Consider the following 8432-nt stretch of genomic DNA (forward strand, 5'->3'; position numbering starts at 1 on the left):
CTATGCATTGGAACTGGACAGGGCTTACCTTTGCCAGAGAACCAAAAGAGTGTGCCGCGGTCATTTCTTTTTCTTTATTTGTAAGTGTAGGTGTGCATGCATGTGTGAGCATTCATGTATGTAAGAGTACATGTGCATGTGTCTGTGTGTCTGTGTGTGTATGTGTGTCTGTATGTGTGTGTGTCTGTGTGTGTCTCTCTGTGTGTCTCTCTGTGTGTCTGTATGTGTCTGTGTGCATGTGTCTTTGTGTGTCTGTATGTGTCTGTGTATACGTGTGTGTCTCTCTGTGTGTCTGTATGTGTCTGTGTGTTTATGTATGTCTGTATGTGTGTGTGTGTCTGTGTGTGTGTCTGTATGTGTCTCTGTGTGTCTGTGTGTGTGCATGTGTGTCTGTATGTGTCTGTGTCTGTGTGTGTGTCTCTCTGTGTGTCTGTTTGTGTCTGTGTGTGCATATGTGTGTGTGCATATGTGTGCATGCATGTGTTGGGGGCGGCTAGAGGTAGTTTTGGATGGTGGTGCTCATCAGGTGCCAACCTTATTTTGTGAGACAGGCTCTGTCACTGGTCTGGAGATTGGTGAGTAGGGTCCGCCTATCTCTGTCTCCCAAGTGCTGAGATCACAGGAGCCTCTGGCCACACTTGGCTTTTTAACATGGGTTTTGGGGTTTCAACTTGGGTGCTCATGCTTGGAAGGCGAGCGTTTCACTGACCGTATCGCCTCCCCAGTCCTGCAGCAATGCTCTTGAGTTACCAGGAAAACTATATTATCTGGGTTTATACCAAAAACTAAATAATAAAATATGTTGTTTTGTAACCAGTCTGCCTCCCTCCCTCCCTCCCTCCCTTCCTTCCTTCCATCAGTTAGTGTGTAACCACCTTAGGTCTTTGTTCTGGTCTCTCCATCCCGAGCCTTACCATAGTTTCTGCAGTTCAGTTGAAGATGGAGGTGAGAGCTGGTCCTTCTCACCAACCTGCAGAGCTTCTAAAGCTCGTTTTAGTCTTCCAACATGATCTAGTCTAACAAAACTATGTATAGTCACTTAGGAGCAAACATTTTAAGGAAGAATTTGTGCTGTGGTGTTCAAGTACGATTCAGGCATAAACCTGATAGGAAATGTTAAGAATTGTCTCAAAGGAGCCTGAAAATTCCACTTAAAAGTCCAAAGAGCATAATGTTAATTTTAAATATTATTCCATTTTAATGTGTCATCAATACAACAAAGATGTTCTGGGAAGCCAGGGGAAACAAAACAGCAAGAAAAGAAAGGAAGTGAGAGAGATGTGGATGCGTTCTTGGAGCCAACCGCCAGTCACATAGAGGAAGTTCCTAAAGAGGATATGGGAGGCTTTACAGATTCCCATGTTTCCTTCATTTCCATCTCCAGGTAAAATGCAAAGTAGATACAAGCAGTTTTTTAAAAACACCTTCGTGTGTGTGTGTGATTGGCCAGAACTACAGAAGCAGATCAGATCTCTCATTTTAATATTCATTTACACATTTAGAAGCTTATATTATTGGCTCTGTTGTATGCCATGACTTCGGGAGACCCATTATGGCTCACTGCACAGCCTTTTATTTGGCATTGTATCAATTTGGAGCTCAGAATGTCATAATCTTAATGCAGATAGAAGGTATGCAGTGAGGATCTGCATGTGAAAGGGTGAAGGAAACTACATGCACAGTGGACATTTTCAAATGTCATCCTGGCAGGGCCGGCCGAAGAGAAGGAAAGGATCTGCTTCCTGGTCTGTGCAGGGCACTTCCTTTTCTACACTCTGAACTTTGCCCTGGTTCATGGTGGTTGTGGCACTACAGGACATGGAGGACTGTTTGCCCCTTAAATATCACACCAGGCTGGTTTACATTACAGACTGTGAGTCCAAGAAGAGGAAAACATTTAATTTTATTAATTTTAGAGTGGATTTAAAATCTCTACAGGAGACCACCAATGCCCCAAAGAGCTAATCCTTGTTATGGAGAGATGGCACGCCAAAAACCAGGGGCACTTCCTCCCCCTCCCCCATCTGCATTTATTTCCATTGGAAGTTGCCACTAGGCAAACTGTAACTGAGCATCTTCTGTCTGGACACTAGACATATTCTCTACCCAATGCGCAAACACCTAACCTCTGAGCTTTGTAATAGGAGTGCTAATGTCTGGCATAAGCCCCAGTGAAACAAACAGAGCTGGCATAATAAGTTTGTAACCTCATGTTGACATAACCCACCAGCTTGCTGAAGAACCCCTCATGTCGAGGAAACAGAGAAACTATAATGATTTTCAGATACAGTTGACAAGAGACCATTTAGTAAACTTTTATTTTTTTTTAACTAACAGTATGCAAGGATGTTGTATTCTAGGCTACTAATAATCTCATCAGAATGCAAAAGCAGCGACTGTGTTATAAAACCAATGATCTGTTATATTCTGCAAGAATTTACAAAAGCCTAATGTCATTTACTACACCATGAGAACCATACTTGGATAAAGAAAAAAAAAAAAAAAAACGACAACAGAATTCAAAAACTGATTACAGCTGACGAAAAAATAAACTACGTGCGAATCCACTACTTTGAAGGTATAACATGCCACTATGACAAGGAGCCCGGGGATGACTTGACAAGGGAGGACATCTATGTTTGCCAATGTTTAAAGTGCTACATCATTTAGGACTAAGGAGGAATCGGGACATCCATTCAAGCCAGGATGCTCTGGCCCATAGTGCTGAGTATGTGTTAGCAGCTCAGGCTGTGGGGAACTTGCAGGAAAAAAAAAATTGCTTTCCCCAACCGAACCTTGCTTTCTCAGTGCGATTTTCTTTATAAAAGCATGTCTTTTGCAGTTTTAAATATAATCTAAAAAGGAAAGAATGTCCCTTAAGGACATTTGGAACAACTTCCATTGACAACCCAGTAGGGGGCATGTCAGGGTTTCTGCATAGCTGTGACTCCTGGCAGCTTGCCCTCCTGCCCAGTCGGTTTTGTGCCCAGTGGAGGGCAGAGGACACCATCAACGTCATTCTCTCAAAGTCCTCATGGACTCAATTTAGGTCCTTGGTGGCACTTCAGTTTTATAAAGAAATTAACACACCCAAATTTTCCTTTGACATCCAATTCAAATTCTTCTGCCTTTTATTTAATTGTAGAGCAAACCAAAATAAAACCAACTTTTTGAGGGCTATCCATTGTCTATCTATAATCTATCTGTTATCTATTTATCTGTCCATCTATTTATCTTTCTATCCAATATCTATCATCTATTTATCCATTATCTATACTATCTATCATCTATATTATTTATCATCTATCATCTCTCTCTATCTATCTATCTATCATCTATCTATCTATCTATCTATCTATCTATCTATCTATCTATCATCTATCTCTATCTATCTATCTATCTATCTATCTATCTATCTATCTATCTATCATCTGTCTATCTATCTATCATCTATCTATCTATCATCTATCTATTACCTATCCATTCATCTACCTATCTAATCTATCCATTATCTATCTGTATACCTACCTATTGTTAATGGATATCTATATCTATTCATTATCTATCTATCATTTGTCTCTATCTATAAGATATCTGCTTATCTATTAATCCATTATCTGTCTACCACTCATGTATTTATTATTGACCTAGCCATCATCTATCTATCATCTATTATCTATCTATCTATTATCTATCTACTATCTATTATCCATCATGTATCTATTTTTATGCATTCTACCTATCCATTATCTTATCATCCATCTACCCATTATCTATAATCTATCCATCTATCATCTATTCTACCAATTATCTATAATCTATCCATCTATCATCTATCTATCTAACATCTGTCTATCATCATCTATCATCTATCTATCTATCTATCTATCTATCTATCTATCTATCTATCTATCTATCTGTCATCTATCTATCTATCATCTATCTATCACCTGTCTATCCATTCATCTACCTAGCTAATCTATCCATTATCTATCTGTGTACCTACCTATTGTTAATGGATCTTTATATCTATTCATTATTATCTATCATTTATCTCTATCTGTATGATATCTGCTTATCTACATATTTATTAATCCATTATCTAACTTTCATTTATCTATCATGTATTTATTATTCACCTAGCCATCATCTGTCTATCATCTATCATCTATTTTTCTGCCTTCTATTATCTTATTCATCTACCCATTATCTATCATCTATCTATCATCTATCTATCTATCTATCATCTATCTATCATCTATCATCTATCTATCTAGCTATCTATCATCTATCTTTATCTATCTATCTATCTATCTATCTATCTATCATCTATCTATCTATCAATCATCTATGTCATCTATCTTCTATCATCTATCTGTCCATCACCCATCTATCTATCAGTCTGTCTGTCTGTCTTTCTACCCATTTAACAATCATATGTGCACCTATCACCATCATATATAGTGGAGGGAGACTTTGATGTTCTTATAATTGCTATATTCCTCAAAGAAATCGATTAGTTCTATGCTTTATGAATAAATTCCTTTGGAAGCAGTTTTCAAATCTATAGGATGGAGGTGGCATAGAATGTGAGAAGCACAGTGTCTTACTACTAAAGGACTTTTTAGAGTTTTGTTCACTAGCTTCCTACAAACAGACTCCTTTCAGCAAACATATTTCTGGGTGTCCTTGAAGTACACCTGATCTTGCAAACTTGGAGTCATTTTGAAGTGTTGATAAGGCACCTGTAAGACATCTGACAATAATGAAGATGGAGCCTTGAATGCTTTAGGATTTTCTGAATGAGTTATAGCACAGTCACGGATGAATCATTAAAGTACATCTCTACAGGAGGAGGCTGCCCATATTTCTTGATAGCTGAGAAGTTGCACATATTGGTAGTTGTCCAGAAAGAAGCTGAGGACTACTTTTAGTCTTAATTTCCCCTTTATAACAACTGGTCTGAGAACTGAACTATATTCAGGCTGTGCTTGAGGAGAGCCTTATTCCCCTGGGACATGTAAAGGCATTTCCTAGAAGAGGCAAATCTGTGTGTTAAGGTATCTGTATCACCCAAGGCAGCAGTCCAATGGAAGAACACTTAGCTTTACTTTTGTGCATCTCCTGGATGATGGGAGGAATTTCCTGCCTGCTGGCAAACTCCTTGTCCTCAGGAACAGTCCCAGGGATACCTCTCCTTTTGGCCTCCTTAGTTTTCATAGGCAAAGTAAATTAATACTCTTTTATGTGCCTATAATACTGTATACATAATCATCCTACATGCTTAACTGTCCTGTAAGTATGCCTATAAATGTACTTGTTTATGGCATATTCTGCTGGATGATCAGTAAGCATTATTTCCATCTGTAGCAAGTAGCTGAGGCCCTGCTACAGACTAGGTGTGCAGTGAGTGTTCAGCAAAGGAACAGTTAAGTAAGATAACACTTCCATGGAAATAGAAACATGGCATCCACAATTTAGCACATCTACACTTGACCACCTGGGCAGTTGAAGGGATCCTGACTCCCTTAGGGAAGAAAATAAACACGTTTGTCTTCATTCCAAAATGTATGGTGTTAAGCCGAAAAGTTGGTCCTTTGGTAATATAATAAAAAAAAACCCTAGACATTGGAATGAAAATGTTTCATGTGCTAGCACTCATGAAAAGAATCTCCACGTATAATTAAAGTTACCCATCTTTTCTGAGGCATAAATATACTTACATATGCATATCTATGCATGTGTACACACACATATACATATTATAAATTATTCTACAGATGTTGATAATGAACTGCAGAGCGTCTAAGTGATGTCACATAGTTAACAAGTGGTTGAGGGAAGATGAACTCTTCAAACAAATGTCTATTTATCCCAGATAGGGCACTGGCAACAGACCAAAGAAATGATTCTACTCATTAGCTCTGGTGAACAAATGAATTTGTTAGGGTCTCTCATGGGAGTGTGGGAGACTTGGTTGGCTGTGTCACACCAAATATCCCACCCAAGGGACTAAAGAAATGGTGCAGCGGTTAAGAACACTGGCTGCTCTTGCAGAAGACCCAGGTTTGCTTCCCATCGCCTACATGGCAGCTAACAACTGTCTGTAATGGCAGTTCCAGGGGACCCAATGCCCTCTTCTGACCTCTGTGGGCATTGTATGACATACGTGTACTTATATACATGCAGCTAATACACTCATTCACATAAAATTAAAATTACAAAATATTTTTAAAAGCTCCCTCAAGTGTGGGTGAGGACTCATGAATGTAGCACCACTGGACACTGCCCAACCTTTGGGTAGCTCCACTGAACAGTCTTTCTGTCCCAGCAATGTTTTACGGCTTGTAAAACTTCAGGAAGGGCAGTGCCTTATGAGTCTTGTAGTTTTCATGAGCTCCCTAAATCTTGTGAGGCTCTCTCTTCCCCAGAGAAGGAAAGTTAAAAGCCAGAGGAAACAGTTTCACAGCAGAGGTCTACACTGCAATGCACGAAGTCTTCTAGCTCCTGCTTGTATCTCACACTTTCGGAGTAACTAGAGCTCCTGGAGAGCTACCCCTGGATTTGTACTGAAGCTGCGTGCATAGGTATGGAATTGAAGAAGAGAATGCCATTGAAGTGATGGTGGAATCACAATTAACAGGACCTGATCCAAAACCAATACTATATAATGATACCTCCCAAGGACTCCACATTTGATGCCATATGCATAAGTGAAATTTCTCTCATCTCCTGGGGTCGAATTGCAAGAACATGGTGAATAAGCTGTGCATTACTTTCCTGTTGCTGTGATTAAGAATACCCTGAAAAAGCAACTTACAAAAGGAGGGGGTTATTGGTCCATAGTTCCAGGGTGCAGGCAATCACGATGGGGAAGCCAGGGGGGCGGGAGCACGGGGTAGTTGGTCACATTGCATTCACAGCCAGAAACTAGAGGGAGACAAATGCTAGTTCTCCTTTCTCCCTCTGCTGTCCTTAGTATTCAGTCCAGGACCTCAGCCAAGGGAATGGTGCTACCCAGTTAAGTTGGGTCTTTCCATCATAACCTAGTGACGAGAATCCCTCGTAGGCATGCTCAAAGGCTAGCCCAATCTTAGATGATACCTCACAGGTGTGTCTGGAGGCTTGTCTCTTACATGATTCTAGATCCTGGCAAGTTGACAATCAATATTCCATCACAAATAGGTTCCTTAGCACATTGTTTAAGATGTAGAGGGAACTTGGAGGGGAGATCAGAGGAAACAGGTGGCGAGGAAGCAACAGTGATGGTGTCCACAGTGATGGCAGCAGGAGAGGACCAGACACATTCACACAGGATGCATTTAGTTTAAAACCATCTGCTCGCTTCTATCTACCATCTTCCTCTGGCACTTGGATTACATTTAAAGGGTTACACTTTGGTGTCTACCATGTACGTGGCTGACCCCACGTGATCGAAGGTGTTAGACTCACAATGATGAGACTAGGACCATGGTATCCCTCGTCCTTTATTCCCTAAAGGAAAGTAGGTCTGGCTGTCTTCTGCTAGAGAACATACTCCTCACAGAATGAGTTCATTTTAGCTGTCAGCTGCGGAGCATCTAAGCATTACAGTTCGTATGCAACATTGCCAGTAGAATGCCCACCCACCTCCACTGGGGATAAGAATCCCCAGTGGAGGAAAAGGCAGCTTCCCAGTGAGTGAGGCAGCTGTTGTTTTACACAGAAATGTCAAAAGCACAAATAAATTCCTCATCACCAATTGGTGGTGTCACGGCCAGTGAAACACTTGGTGATTTTTATGTGATTTGAGGAGAAGCAACTGGTGTTCTGAGGCTTAAGTTTTAAATATTGCAAACTTTATCTGGAGAATGAAACCTTAATTAGAATTTATTTTATTGCTGCTGATATTTGAAATCAGGTTTGGAAGGTGTAGTTAAATTAGCATACATCTTTGAAAAGTTAAAATTATAGTGTTATCTTTTCATTTTTGCTAGTAGTTAGATGATTATAATTACTTTAGGTGAATCTGGATAAAAAGATGGATGCCATTTTAGCTGGTCCTGGTGCCATAGGCTTGGAATCCCAACAATTTGGGAAGCTGAGGCATGAAGATAAAAAATCCAAGGCCTCCCTGGGCTAAGACTTAGTTTAAGGCCAGCTTGGAAACTTCCCGAGACCTATTGCAAAATTTAAAAACTAAAACAAAACCCAGCAGGGCATGTGGGTCAATGGTAAGTGCTCACTTATCATGTACAAGGTCCTAGATTTAATCTCCAACATTGTAAAAAGAAAAGCAATGTAATTTTAAATTGATGTATTTCTAAGATATAAAATATTGTCATTTTCCCCAAATAGTTCTTCTAAAATAAAAGCATTTAAAACCATTTTCTAAGCACAAAGACATAGAAGCTAAACACCATTGTGTCTTTATGCTAATCTCACATGTATTT

At 39.8% G+C, this 8432-nt stretch overlaps 1 pseudogene; it reads left to right on the forward strand.

Moving 5' to 3' along the window:
- Nucleotides 1-200: 200 nt before the first annotated feature.
- The window catches only part of LOC103730587, a 33660-nt pseudogene continuing 25428 nt past the window's right edge, over nt 201-8432 (forward strand).

This window comes from Nannospalax galili, unplaced genomic scaffold (assembly GCF_000622305.1).
Source record: "Nannospalax galili isolate Female #2095 unplaced genomic scaffold, S.galili_v1.0 scaffold252, whole genome shotgun sequence".
Lineage (NCBI taxonomy): Eukaryota > Metazoa > Chordata > Mammalia > Rodentia > Spalacidae > Nannospalax > Nannospalax galili.